We start from the raw sequence: 15,984 nt of genomic DNA, 5'->3' as shown, positions 1-15,984 counted from the left end.
GGGAACTGTCTGCAGTTTTTGTTTTTACAGCAGAACCAGTGAAGAAGTTTGTTTGATAAGGAAATAATTAAAGCACATTATTTGAAAAGGTACAGGGAAAAATTATGGAAAATAGACATTGAAGAACTAAATTTATTTTGAAAATTTGTTAGTTGTATAATATGCAAAGGTTGCTTTAGAGAAACGTTTTTATTTATAAGGTAATTCCATGTATGAAAATCTACAAGATATTTGATCATTAAATTTTATTTCACAAATCGATATCTTTTTATTTTACTTCGACTCCTCTTTTTTCTTAAACACTATTGACAGGAAAGGTATTTTGTGAACTCAATTAAGAACCCTGAGATAAGAAAAGCATATATTTATTAATCTGGCGTCTGAAATAAAATTTATTAAATAATCTTTTTGTTCGAATTTGCTAATTGCATCATAATTAATTTGTTTATTGTTGTATCTAATTTCAAAAATTGCAATATCATATTAATACTTAACTGGTTATTTGTATTTTATTTAAATATTAAACCAACTTTCTTTACCTACCACTTTTAAAATTTTTTTATTAAAAAGATACAAAAAATATAAAAAAGGAACATGAATTGTCCGGGATTTGAACCCGGGACCTCTTGATCTCCGGTCACACGCTCGACCACTGAGTTATATTCCATTTGCTTTGACAAGATTTCTAGATTACAAGATTTCTCATACATATTGACAAATTTAATAGACCAAGAAGTGAAGTATACAAAAATACTTTAAATATACTTACTATTATTATAAAATATCTTATTCCCGAGGAAGACAAATCCAAAGCCACAAAAATTATAATAAATAATACATTTACTAAAAACACTAATATATCCTTTTATATGATATAATACGACTTATTTGCGCTGACAGCGCTGATACATACATATCTTGAAAGATTAGCAACGAAATACATACTGTCTGTGTGCGCATGCGCCCGGTATTATAAAATTTCACTCTCGATCGTAAAGACAACTTAATAACTTCAAAAAACAGCCATGCTAAAATGCTCCCGTCGAATTTGACACTACCTCACTATAACATAAAATAATTTTGCTCAAAGTGTCATACCGACACGGAAAAAATATAATTATATTAAAATAAAATTCTTTTATTTTTGTATTAGTACAAATGGAGCCAGGCGATTAAAGCATGTCAAGATCAGGGTGCGACATTGGCCAGTATTCAAACAAAAGAAAAAAGTGATGCCATATACAACTTCATTGTTTCTGAAGGTAAGATTTGAAAAATCTTATTAAAACAAATAAATGGAATAATTTGTACGATAATCCAATTTGCATTATACAGGGTGAGGCATTAGTGTGACAAAGTCCAATTATTCGTCTTCCATTATTGGTCCCATATCACCACTGGAGATGGTGGTCCAACTCTGAGTCGAATAAAAGCAAAAACTGCCTTTATTCTTTTTCATCTTTACTCAGAATTGAGTATTTATAAACTGTCTTTCGGTCCTTTTTCTTGACGAAGAGAAGGTAAATGCGTGGCCAAAGTGTCCTCTATTTCGTCATCATCATCATCAGTAGCTCGACAACCCTTTTTGGTTCCTGGCTTGTTCTAGGATTTTCCGCCATTCTGTTCTGTTCCTTGCTTTGTTCTTCCAGTGGTAATCTCAAGTGTTTTCAGATCTTGTTCCACTTGTTCCATGTATCTATAGTGTCCTCTATTTGCTTTCTCCTATTTTCGTCGTCTCTTGTGCTTATATATTGTAAAAGCCAGAGATACAGGATGCAGCCAGAAAGCAGTTTATTAACGAAAAGTCTTAGATTTAAAATATTGTTTATCATATTTTTATTTTAATTATTCTAATTGTTTAAAAAGTAGTAAACTTTGTATCTAAGGCTTTTCGTTGTTTTCCTCGTATTACGAGAGATGTCGCTAGATTGCGTCTCAAAAGGTGGAATCATTGTATCGCGATGGTTTCCCTTATAGGCAGGGTTGTTAATATTCGTTTCAGAGTTGTGACTGCATAGCTTCACTGAAGATGCATGGGATGCTGAAATAGCTATATGGAGATGGTGGTCCAACTCTTAGTCGAATAGAAACAAAAACTGCCTTTATTCTATTCCAATTATTCGTTTGTTGTAACAGATACGAAAATAAGTTATTTCAGTAAAAGCTGGGGCATAGATAGGACGATAATTTAAAAATATTTTCAAATATACAGGGACACCCGTATTGACAGGGTGATGCAAACTTTTGTTTTTTAAGTGGAACACCCTGTATATTTTTATATTTTTGGATTTTCCTAGCTGTTTTCTTTCTTAAAATATAAGGTTTTGTGAATTATTATACGAGGTAATTTAAAAGATAATTACGATTTTTTGTTAATTTCGTAGCAAAATTCACACCCTGTAGAATTGTAGTGATTTGACATCAAAATTTCTATTTATGTTCAAACGATTTTTAATATAGTCTACTATTGTTAAACATTTATAAGTATAGTGATAAGTTTAATTTTAGTATACAGGGTTGATCAAAACTTGGAATGAATATTTTCTTAACTGGAACATATTTTAGTATTATAATGAAATGATATTTTATGGTATTTTTTTATTTCTTAAGCACAAATAAAAAAAGAATGTGTGTGTACTTTGTACGCACGTAAGAAGTTATACTTCTATTATAATATAATTTCAACGAAATAAATATACCTACTTAACAGTTACAATACAAAAAATTAACAATAATTACCAAAAATGAACCAAAACTTAACAATGCCAAATATTAAAAAAAAAGAAAAACTATTAATCGTCCTGGATTTGAACCCGCAATCTCTCGATTTTTTGATCTCTGGTCCAATGCTCTACCAACAAGGCCATCAAGCCGCATACCATTTACCTTTCAGATATACATAATTATACAGCACGGTGACAAGTGAAATATAAAAATAGATGTTTTATTATTTTACGCCCAAGGAAGACAAATTTAAAGACACAAAATTATAATAAAAAAACTTTTAACCCACCTTTTTCAAATTGCGCAAGTTGTATTATTAATATTAATGTTAATAAATGAAATATAAATATTTTGACGTTTCACAATTTGACAATTCACTTTTAACTGCCGTGCCTTAAAATTTTTAAAGCACTAGTGCCTTAAAGTAGCATTTTCAACGCTCCTATGGAGTCCTAAAAATTACATTTTTAACACGTTTGTAGAAAAATATATTTAAAAACACTAATATATTCTTTCCACACCTTTTCTGGACTGATACATACATAAATTAAAACATTTTGAAGTATAACTTCAAAAATATAATATGAAAACTATTTAAAAAGGCAGTATAACTATTAAATAACTTTTGTTGTTTCTCTTCCCACAAATTTTAAAACGCAACAAACATACATAACCAAACCGTCAACCGTCCAAACCACAGCTGCGCTACAGCTGCCATATTGGATACTTTTTGGCATGTCATTTGAACATCCAATCAGAACAAAGTTATAATGCGCATGCGCTGGGATCGTAGGTTTTAACATATAAAAATTCACCCTCATAGCGCGCGTAAAGAAGTATAACTTCAAAAACTCTTTAATACATAAATGATTTGTTATTAGCACAGATAAATAATATCGCTAAAATCTTTCTTTTTCCAGTGTTTTTTATTTTATTTTATCTTTGTTTAATGTAACACTGCATCGTATTTATTTAACAGTTAACTCCTTTTTAGGTATTAGTGCAGCAGACGTATATCATGCTATTTGGACATCTGGAAATAAGCTAAAGGACAAAGTTAACTGGTTCTGGCCAGCCCAGGAGCCAGTTGTTTTTACTAACTGGGGAAGAGGTGAACCTAATGGTCCGACAACAGATCACTGTATTTCTTTTTATAATAACGGATCAGCTGCTGTATGGAATGATGTAACTTGTGAAAGCTACGAATTTTACCCCCTTTGTGAAAAACCCGTTTGCAGCGCCTTAAATCCACCTCCACCTCCACCTCCACCTAAAGAAATCACAGAAGTACATTGTCATTGTCACTGTGGAAATAACTGCCAAGCTGATGGATTGGGAATAGTTGTATGAGCCCAAAATTGCTTAAGATTACTTTAATCATATGCAAAAAAGAAAAGCATTTTTAATTTTCTTCAATAAATATCAATGATAATCTATTTCTTTGTAGTTTTATTTGCAACATTTCTGCCTTTATCACTATAAATTGTGGGCTTCCCTTTAAGGTTTTAATAAATATGAAATAATCTTAATATACAGTGTGACCCATTTAGATTGGAAACACCTTTAGACCAAATTTTTTTTAATATCATGTAATAAAAGGTCTATGGCGGGACAAAATATGAAATATTTAGTTTAATTTTCAGGGCATTCTACGATACTTTTTCTTCGTCGAAAATGGAGAATTTGAATTAGCGATTTTTTTATTAAAAAAATTTCTACGCCACTGGATTTAGAGTGGCTTCAAATAGCTATGACAAAAATTTCATTAAAATATATTTAATAATAACGAAGTTATGACAACTTAAAATTTTAAAACTCACTAGCTGCGAGTCAAAAAAGAACACCTTGTATCAACAGATAACCATAAAACTAATTATTTTTCAAATATTTTTTTGGTACAAAAATCGAGAAAATCACCCCCTAATTAGTATCTTAAATGAACTTAATCGTTACGACTTCACAAGTTTCTTGACTCGTGTATGTATTGTTTATATGATCTGTAAGTTTCATCGGTTCAAAGTCCTTATTATTGAAAAGGCTGTAGTTAAAAGTGGTTGAACGAGTCACTGATCACGAATGTATGCAAATTTAGAAACACAAAATCTTAATCAATTTTTGTCTAACAGGAAAACAAAAAAATACATGATATTCAGAAAAGCAGTGCTGCCTTTTTTGTTTTTCGAAATTTTTGGTATCTCTAACAATTTTTAAGTTATTTTGAAAAAAAGCATATTTTTCAAAATTAAAATTTTTAAAAATTTTATTTTGAAACCAAATTTTATCAAAAATAAGCACTTTGAATCAATGAAACTTACAAATCATATAAACACAACATAAGTAAAATAATTTGTGAAGCGGTAACGATTAATTTGATTTAAGTTGCTAATTAGGGGGTGGTCTTCCCGATTTTCTTTTGCCAAAACAAAAGGGACCATTTTTTTTTGAGCGTAACTTGCTTAAATTTAATGCTAGAAACTTTTTGTAAAAACAGAAATAAAGCTTTTTGAACACTTTAAAAAAGTTATAAGGGCTTTTCCCCAAAAAGTGCTTAATTTTTTGGATATTTCACGTCAAAATATTCTATTTTAAATTTGGTGAATACGAATCTATTTTTCATTAGGTATAACTCTGATTCTACGAGATCCAGAGACCTAAGGCGTACACCATTTTTTTTACTTTTTTATAGGCTATATTTTTTCTAAGAACGTTTTTTTTTTCGACAAAACACTTACTCTTTGAGTTATTTGCGAAAAACCGTCTAAAAATGTGGTTATTTTGTTGAAAAATGAACGTATTCACTCGCAAATAACTCGAAAAGTATTGACTTGGCGAAAAAGCTCTATAGAACAAAAGTTACTTAAAATTAGTCAGTTTACCCATTTCCGGACTTATTTTGGACATATATTTTTTCACCCCCAAAGGGGGTGAAAGTCATCCCCAGGGCAAAAGCACACATCGGCACAATATCACTTTTTGTCTTTGACATGTAAACTATACGTATACCAAATTTCATGTCAATCCAAGCGGTTCTTTAAAATTTAGAGCAAAAACCGTGAAAGAATATACTAATAAAACATTTTTGTAGCTTATAAAATAACAAAGAAATTCTTTCCTTTGTGAATCTTCTAGTTATAACACAAAAAGAGATATGGTAAGTGAAAAAAACTTGTTTTCTTGGTGCATGCTCAAATCAGTGTATTTAACTTGAACAGAGAAACGGTCGATTTTAAGTGTATAATGCCACCAATAACTTTTATTTTGCTTAAAAAGACCTTTAAAATAAGCAATATTAAATGTCGATTACATTCAAACTATGCGAGATAAACTGTAAAAAATTTGACTAACGTATTTTAAGAAAAAAATGAGAAGTATATTTAACCCCTCATCCACAAGAATTTAAATGCATCGTTTTCCTTCTACAATACATTTTACTATAGTGTTCTTTTTATGTTCAAAAGGTTGAGCGGGTTTAAAATGAATAGTTTTTGAAAAAAGTAAGGTCAAATTATTGAGCGCATGTTGAAATTTTCTTAAAAATATTCTTTTTCTCCATATAACTCAAAAATGATAAGAGATGACAAAACAAAAGATGCCATACAAAAATGAAGGTTTCTTCTAGATAAACATTTTGATTTTATTTTTTATAACAGTATCTCTTATCATTTTCAAGTTACATGGAGAAAAAGAAGATTTTTAAGAAAATTTAAATATGCGCTCTATAATTTGATCTTATTTTTTTTTTCAAAAACCATTCATTTTAAACCCGCTCACCTTTTTGAACATAAAATGACAGTGTAGTAAAATGTATTGTAGAAAAAAAAACAATTCACTTAAATTTTTGTGGGTGAGGGGTTAAATATACTTCTCAATTTTTTTCTTAAAATTCGTTAGTCATCAATTTTTTGCAGCATACCTCGCTCAGTTTGAATGTAATCGACATTTAATATTGCTTATTTGAAAGGACCTTTCAAGCACAATAAAAGGTATTGGTAGCATTATATACATAAAATCGACCGTTTCTCTCTTATTTCAAGTTGAATACACTGCTTTGAGCATGCACCAAAAAAAAACAAACTCTTTTACCTACCATATCTCTTTTTGTGTTACAACTAGAAGATTAAAGAAGGAACGAATCTCTTTGTTTTTTATGAGCTACAAAAATATTTTTATAATTTTTTTTTAGTTAAATGCATTGTTTTTAAGGTATTCGCAAAAAACCGTTTGAAAAGGTGTTATATTTCAATGAAAATGGCCAACTTTTAACCACGAATAACTCAAAAAGTATTGAGTTTTCGAAAAAAAACTTATAGAACAGTTTTTGCTTTTTTGCTTAGAATTAGGTTTTCTAGCAACTTCCGTAGTTGTTTAACCAAAAAATTTTCCACCTCCGAGAAGGGGTGGGAACCGCCCCCAAGACAAAAGCACACATCGGCATAGGGTAGACTTGAAATAACCTGTTCTTGCTCTCATTGACTGCCTTATATTATCTAGAAGGCAAACTGTGTATGTAGAATCTGTTTTTCTATTACTAAAAGCCGTTTTGTGTTCTGGCTATATGTTTGTCAAAGATTCTGTCGGTTTAACCGATGTAAGTTTTTGGGCAGTTACAACATGTCAGTTTGTATATATGTATATACCACTTTGTAATTTCTCTCTCTTTTGGCTCTTATTGTTCTTAATATATTTGCTTAAGATGTTGCGAGTTCGGGTGTTGAATGAAGTATTGAAAACAAAAGTTTTCAGTATTATGTTGTTAGATCAAATGAAATTTCATCAAGTAACGGTCGAATATAATTAATAAAAAGTCAAATAGAATAGTAGTTATATTATAATTGTAACTATATATCTGTATTAGAGATAAATTAACAAAACATTCGTTTGGGTTTTCTTTATTTACGTCTTCGTTGCCATTTTTTAAATCGCTTCATATTTAACTCGTCTCTTGGAATAAATGTTATTTATAAAATTGAGTAATATGGTCCAAATGTATGGAAAAAATAGAGATAATAATTTCGTAAACCGGCAACTTTAAGGAAAAATCCTGAAACAGGTCGATTTTATTTTTAAATTACTTAATAAACTACTTCTTGGCAGTTTTAACATTCATTTAAACTGAAAAGCAATGTTTATTTGTCAAATAACCATTTTTTTCTGTTTTCTGTCAGCTGTAAAATGTGGTTTAAATTAAATAAATTACATACATGCTTCTTTTTGTGTCAATTAATTTAATTAAAAAATATATATTTTGGAGCCCTGCCTACAAATAATTATGTTATTGTTCATATTACGCAATAGAGAATTTAATTATTTTCAAATGAGCTAGCACACAACCTCTATTCTCATTTAAAAATGATCGATTACGTCATCACGCTTAGATGATTGACGTGTTGATGGTTGATGGTTGAAATATTTACGTAAAAAATAATAATTTACAAATCGATGCTTTTCGGGATTTTTCCTTGAAGTTGCCGGTTTATTAAATAACGAATTTATTCCTTTCTTTTGCACCATATTTAATGGGGAACTTGCACATTTTTTTTTGATTACATAATAATGTTCAGTTTTGTATAAAAATGAGATTTCCAAAATTTCACGCTTCAAAAACTCATAATAACTTAGAAATACAAATTTAAAGTCTTCTTTATTTTAAAGTAGTTCAGACGGCCCGTGACGTCACATAGTTTTACATTAGTTTTTTATATGGTTATATCAGTGATGTGGGAGGGTTATAAATCATAGAGGTATATATTAACATAGAGGGAGCCTACCTTCCGCGCTTCCTGACGACAAGATCTCATGGACTGGTTTGCTGCATCTCTTTCTAACACATTGTATCGAAAATCTATGATGACATTCAGTGTGAATATAGGCACGGAAGAGGAGGACAACTGTAGCAGCTTTACTATGCGTAAGAGTGAAACAGCACTAATCCGAATAAAAAAGATGGTGTCATCACTTCGCTCTGAATGACACTCTCTCTATGCTAATATTTAACTCTATGTTATAAATATGTAAGTATATTCTTCTTCTTTAGTTTATTGGCCTCCACCTACTTGGGTGTTTGGCCACAGCATCCTCGCGAAATATGGGAAAATATTTATTGGGATAAACCGTAATCGTACCCCCTCCTAACTGCCAAAGTGTCATGGCCGCCGTCGGGACCTATTGTGCTGACATTTACAATGTTTACATATAGAAAAGTTTGTTTTTTTTCTGCTTATAATGCCGTTTTCTAAAGATATTAGTGAACAAAATCGATTTGCTAACAATATTTAATATATTTTAAATGTGCTAAAATTGGATTCAACAGCAAAAGTCGCATAAATAACATATAAATAACGAATTTGTTTACCTATTACAAATGGGGTTATGTGGTTGTAACTGTTTATTTTGGGAATAAAATGAAAATGATCAATTAAACGACTGGAAAACTGTAAGTATTACAATTAAAACATGTTTATCCTATCACAAGAGTTCACTTCATTTTAAGAAAGCTAATTATTATTATACAATAGACATTTATAAACTGCCATGTACTTTTAAGGTTACTTTTGATCTGTTTTCAAAGCTTATGATTAAATGTTACCTCTTTATTAATTAGATTTGCCAACAAAAGATGCATGATTAAGGCCAAATGCAATTCCTTTGCTAAAGTCATAAAAAAAGTACCAATACAGTTAAAAAAATTATTTTAAAAAGGTCTCTCAAAAGACATGAAAATATACAACAACTCAAAAAACTAGAGAATGTAAAGAAAGTCAGGTTATTGGAAATGGAATTCCTGTTTAATTGAAAGCCAGTAAACTATCCAAGACTTTTCAGAATCAAATGTGTCAACTTGTAAAACGATTCTCCTGACATTTTTAGTAAAAACCAGATTATCCTCAAGAAAAATTCTGTTTTAAGTGAAACTCAAAGTCATATATATAAATATTATTTTGTGAATGTGTCATCTTTGAATGAAACAAATTTTTTACCTAAACAATTAAATGTATGGATCTAATTAAAAACAATGCTGAATCAAGTACAGTAGAAATACAATCCTTTGAACTTCTAAATGTGATTGTTAAAAGTGTCGAGATAGCTACGGCATAGGGATTCGAAAGGGATAGACTTGTTATGAACGCACTTGATCATGTACTTCTTACTGTTATAAAGTTGAAACAAAACTTATTTTATGCTTTTTTATCAGTCACTTTTAATTGTGTATCAACTTTACGTGGTACATCGTGCAAAAATTGCTAAAATGCAAACATTATATTTATTTTCTGTGTTACATTGGATACTATGATTGAATGTCTTCCTCTTTTAGATAGTGAAGTGAAGAACATCTTGAAGTTCCAATGATGTTTCAAGATGAGATAAATCGAAATAATGGTTGTATGTTAGAAGGACAGAGAATACGAAGAAATGTTATTGCTGCATACTTAGTGTAGTGAAATACAAACTTCAAACATTATAATATATTTTTTTATTTCAAACATTTCATATAATTATGAAAGAACATCTTCCTCTTTAAAACAATGAAGAAGTGAAGAACATAATAAAGTTCCAACGAAAATGATTCCAGATGAGGAAAATCTAAATATTGGTTGTATGTTACGTGTATAGAGAATACGAAGAAATGTTATTGCTGCAAACTTAGTGTAGTGAATTAAAAACTTATTGTCAAATACAAATCAATTTATTTCATACTTTTATAATATATAGTGGTACAATTTTATGTGTTCAAATAAAAATATTAAAAATAAAATACAATAACCACAAATCATGTATATCTTACAATGAATTACAAAATCAAAAATTAATTACAAAAATATCAAAATAAATCTAAAATATTAAAAAGTAACCCATAATTTTTATAGTACCTACATACTTTGGTTGGTACTCTAATAATTTGGAAATCCATTAAAGTTTGTAGATGGAAATTGCAGGTATCCAAAAAATATATAAAGTAACTCAACAATCTCTTTTCAATTAGGGTTGCAGTTGATAAAGATGAATGACCCTTGCTCGGGAAATCAAATGTATCTAAAAAAAAATTAAGTAACAGCTTTCTAACAAAACAATCTTAGCACTAAACGGAAACAAAGATACTGGTAAGTATTAAAACATTTTTTGAAAAATCATTCTGAAAGTGAAATAAATACTACTCTCTATGGGAACAACTAAAACTGGGTATGCTTTACAAAAAAATGTATCCAGAACAAACTTCTTCTCTATAAGGAAATACTACTACAAGTCTGGATGTACAGGATTTAATTCTGGGGAACTGCCAGTAACACAAATATGCAAAGACTACAAATATTCCAATCCAAAGTCTTTCATGATGTCCGATTTTTTTAGTACCACTACCAAATATCACGCTAAACTTAAAATTCTTACAATGAAGATAGCTAAAGCTTGAGTACACATAGATAGATCTAACCAAATAAATAAAAACATTTAATGTGTGTAAAATGTATGTTAGTCTTCTTCCACTTGCAGAAGATATTTTCAGTTGTTTGTGCCACTGTGAACTTAAGATCTCTAATATTAACCGATGATAAATTTATGAAAACTGATTTTAAATATTAAAAACTTTCAGAGATATTTCAATTTTCGAAACATCTTATAAAAGAGTGAAAAATATTCAGAGACACCTTACAGCCATAAACCAGTAAAACTAAAATATTTAATGTTTTTGTATAAATTAATATTAATATTTATGAACTTTTTAAATATATCTTTAAAAATTTTATGATAAATAAAATGTTTTTGAGTAAAGGCAATATTTTTTTTGTATGGTAATAGAAAAGATTAATATTTGAAATCATATACAGCATCACATTTTATAAATTATAATCTTTTTATTATAAAAATACTAATACAGTGTGTCTACGGATGGGGTGCCCAAGAGGAAAAACTTTTTTATTTTCAATTTTAGCGAAAAATGTCATTCTTGATAAAAAGTTTTGCTTGTTCTAAAACCCCATAAAATGAACTAAAATTCAAGTTTTTCAAATCCTGCTTATTTTTATAGCCAATTTTATGTAAATCCCTATAAATTTTTGCACTAAGTTCGAAATTGTAACAATAATAACTTGGGAGAACAACCCTGTCACTTCTCTGGATTACGAAGCCAGACTTTGTCTTTCTCCTTGAATCATCCAATTATTTATTAATTAAATAATTATTAATACAACAATTTTAATAATGAAATTTATCACAAGATAAATTCTTTATTGAATGCTTAACATTGTCAAAAAAATTGACAATTCGCAAATTATTTATCGAAGTTGATAGTTACTAAGCTATATTGTGGCTTGGCAACACTAGATTATTGTTAAGATTTCAAACTTAGTGCAAAAATTTACATAAAATAGGGATTTACATAAAATTGGCTACAAAATTAAGCAGGATTTAAAAAACTTGAATTTTATTTCGTTTTATCGGGTTTTAGAACAAGCAAAACTTTTTATCAATAATGACATTTTTCGCTAAAATTGAAAATAAAAAAGTTTTTCCTCTTGGGCACCCCAACCGTGGACACACTGTATATAATTATAATACTAAAATCACAATAAAGATGCACTAGAAAGAAACAAACACAAGACATGATGAATGTTATGAGGAGCACTCACAAATCATGCTTTACAAAGTTTATACATTGTAAATCATGATTCGGGAGTGCTATTTGTATCATTCAACACGTCTTGGGTTGTTTATTTCTGGTGCATCTTTATTGTGAGTTTAGTATAAGAGAATTACAAGTTTTATGTTAAATCTTCTGAATCAAATTTTTGTTAGGTATCATGTCACTCTTACTAATTTTATCCCATAAACACTTTAAATAATACATTTTTTAGTTCCATGACTGTTATCAATTGTTGGATATCATATTGGCTACCATATTCGCTATTGTGGCTTTATTGACAGCAGCTCTAACTAATGATGATGGAGTCGATTTTCCATACTACGGTCTTAGATTGTTCAGCTATGATTGTGAGATTCTACCAGAACCACATTTACCTTGGATCTTTCTCTGAATTATCAAATGCAAAAGTTCATATTTTTTAGGGTGTTTCATACCTAAGTATTATTGACCTAAGTATTCCAGCTTGTGTCTCTTTAGTCAAATGGAAATTATTATATGAAACTCTACAAGAACACATTCATATTATAATCAATTAAGTATATTAATTTTAATCACAAATGTTTATTGGTTGAGAGAGTGACTTTTTTACTTATGCTCAATCAAATATTTTTACTATTTTCTGTTAGTTTTTTAATAGTTATTTATGATATAAGTGTTAAAAGTACACATTTAAGGCACGCATGTGAAAGTCTGCAATTCACATGAGTGCCTTAAAAATGTACTTTTTAACACACATATCATACAATATTTTTTCTACAAACGTAATTACAGAATAATATCTACAAAAACTTTTTTCTACAACCATGTTAAAAATTCAATTTTTAGCACTCCATAAGAGCATTAAAAATGCTACTTTAAGGCACAAGGGGTTTAAAATTTTTATGGCACTGCAATTTGTATTGACTGTATAGACAATTTTGATGTAATGTCACAAAAATATAAAAATGGAATGTCAGTCAAGTTCAAGTAAAAGTTTTTGTAGATATTGTCCTGTAATTACGTTTGTAGAAAAAATATTGTATGATATGCGTGTTAAAAAGTACATTTTTACGGCACTCATGTGAATTGCAGAACTCGCTATCGCTCATTCTGCAAACTTTCACATGCGTGCCTTAAACGTGTACTTTTAACACTTATATCATAAATAACTATTACTTGAACTGACATTCCATTTTTATATTTTTTTGACATTACATCAAAATTGCCTATACAGTCAATACGAACTGCAGTGCCATAAAAATTTTAAAGCACTAGTGCCTTAAGGTAGCGTTTTTAACGCTTTGTATGGAGTGCTGAAAGTTGCATTTTTAACACGGTTGTAGAAAAAATAAATTTTATGTATATTTTATCTAAAAAAGTATTTAAGCACTTAAATATTTTTTCAAAAATAGAATATTTTTATGAACTTCTTTAATTCTTTTTTATTTTAACTTTAATGCAATCTGTTATCATTATAACAATATGACAGATATAAAAAATGACACAGTGGGAACTACACTCAGGGGTGAGAACTCTTTACATATTTATATTAATTTAGTCTACATTACCTTATTTCTGACTTTTTTACAAATTAGTAACTACTATCTACTTCCCAGTGGTGTAGAGATCTGTAAATTTTCTTAACCCTTTAGTGCCCTAGTTTGCCTCAAGGCGGACCATAATAAAAATTTCCATGCTTACTATTTAAGTATTTTATAGCTGCAATACCGAAACCAGCCTCTGGACTAGATCAGATAAGCATCCAGCTTTTAAAAGTTTGGGCGATCAGACAGATTTTTACCCTATAATTTTCAGTTTAGCATGATATTTGGTAGTGGTACTAAAAACATCGAACATCATAAAAGACTTCGGATTAGAATCTTAATAGTTTTTGCATATTTGTATTACTGGCAGTTCCCCAGATTTAAATCCTGTACATCCAGACTTGTCGTAGTATTGCCTTATAGAGAAGAAGTTTGTTCTGGATACATTTTTTTGTAAAGCATGCCCAGTTTTAGTTGTTCCCATAGAGAGTAGTCTTTATTTTCACTTTCAGAAAGATTTTTCAAAAAATGTTTTAATACTTACCAGTATCTTTGTTTCCGTTTAGTGCTAAGATTGTTTTGTTAGAAAGCTGTTACTTAATTTTTTTTTAGATACATTTGATTTCCCGAGCATGGGTCATCTTTATCAACTGCTACCCTAATTAAAAAGAGATTGTTGAGTTACTTTATATTATTATATTTTTTAGATACCTGCAATTTCCATCTACAAACTTTAATGGATCTCCAAATTATTAGAGTACCAACCAAAGTATGTAGGTACTATAAAAATTATATGTAACTTTTTAATATTTTAGATTTATTTTGATATTTTTGTAATTAATTTTTGATTTTGTAATTCATTGTAAGATATACATGATTTGTGTTTATTGTATTTTATTTATTAATATTTTTATTTGAACACATATAAAATTATATCACTATATATTATAAAAGTATGAAATAAATTGATTTGTATTTGACAATAAGTTTTTAATTCACTACACTAAGTTTGCAGCAATAACATTTCTTCGTATTCTCTATACACGTAACATACAACCATTATTTCGATTTTCCTCATCTGGAATCATTTTCGTTGGAACTTTATTATGTTCTTCACTTCTTCATTGTTTTAAAAAGAAAGATGTTCTTTCATAATCATATGAAATGTTTGAAATCAAAAAATATATTATAATGTTTTAAGTTTGTATTTCACTACACTAAATATGCAGCAATAACATTTCTTCATATTCTCTGTCCTTCTAACATACAATTATTTCGATTTACCTCATCTTGAAACATCATTGGAACTTCAAGATGTTCTTCACTTCACTATCTAAAAGAGGAAGACATTCAATCATACTATCCAATGTAACACAGAAAATAAATATAATGTTTGCATTTTTAGCAATTTTTGCACGATGTACCACCTAAAGTTGATACACAATTAAAAGTGACTGATAAAAAAGCATAAAATAAGTTTTGTTTCAACTTTATAACAGTAAGAAGTACATGATCAAGTGCGTTCATAACAAGTCTATCCCTTTCGAATCCCTATGCAGTAGCTATTTCGACACTTTCAACAATCACATTTAGAAGTTCAAAGGATTGTATTTCTGTAACTGTACTTGATTCAGCATTCTTTTTAATTAGATCCATACATTTAATTGTTTAGGTAAAAAAATTGTTTCATTCAAAGATGACACATTCACAAATATGACTTTGAGTCTCACTTAAACAGAATTTTTCTTGAGGATAATCTGGTTTTTACTAAAAATGTCAGAAGAATCGTTTTTACAAGTTGACACATTTGATTCTAAAAAGTCTTGGATAGTTTACTGGCTTTCAATTAAACAGGAATTCCATTTCCAATAACCTGGCTTTCTTTACATTCTCTAGTTTTTTGAGTTGTTGTATATTTTCATGTCTTTTGAGAGACCTTTTTAACATAATTTTTTTAACTGTATTGGTATTTTTTTTATGACTTTAGCAAAGGAATTGCATTTGGCCTTAATCATGCATCTTTTGTTGGCAAATCTAATTAATAAAGAGGTAACATTTAATCATAAGCTTTGAAAACAGATCAAAAGTAACCTTAAAAGT

General features: G+C 29.1%; 1 long non-coding RNA gene across 1 annotated transcript; it reads left to right on the top strand.

Annotated features, from left to right (window-relative positions):
- Positions 1-8,832: 8,832 nt before the first annotated feature.
- Positions 8,833-10,186, top strand: LOC126879878 (uncharacterized). Its single transcript, XR_007696326.1, has 2 exons — positions 8,833-9,157; positions 10,037-10,186. It is a non-coding gene; the product is annotated as an uncharacterized LOC126879878 (long non-coding RNA).
- The last annotated feature ends 5,798 nt before the right edge of the window (positions 10,187-15,984 follow it).

The sequence above is a fragment of the Diabrotica virgifera genome, chromosome 2, assembly GCF_917563875.1.
Source record: "Diabrotica virgifera virgifera chromosome 2, PGI_DIABVI_V3a".
Classification (NCBI taxonomy): Eukaryota; Metazoa; Arthropoda; class Insecta; order Coleoptera; family Chrysomelidae; genus Diabrotica; species Diabrotica virgifera.
This window is presented reverse-complemented; position numbering and strand designations above follow the sequence as displayed.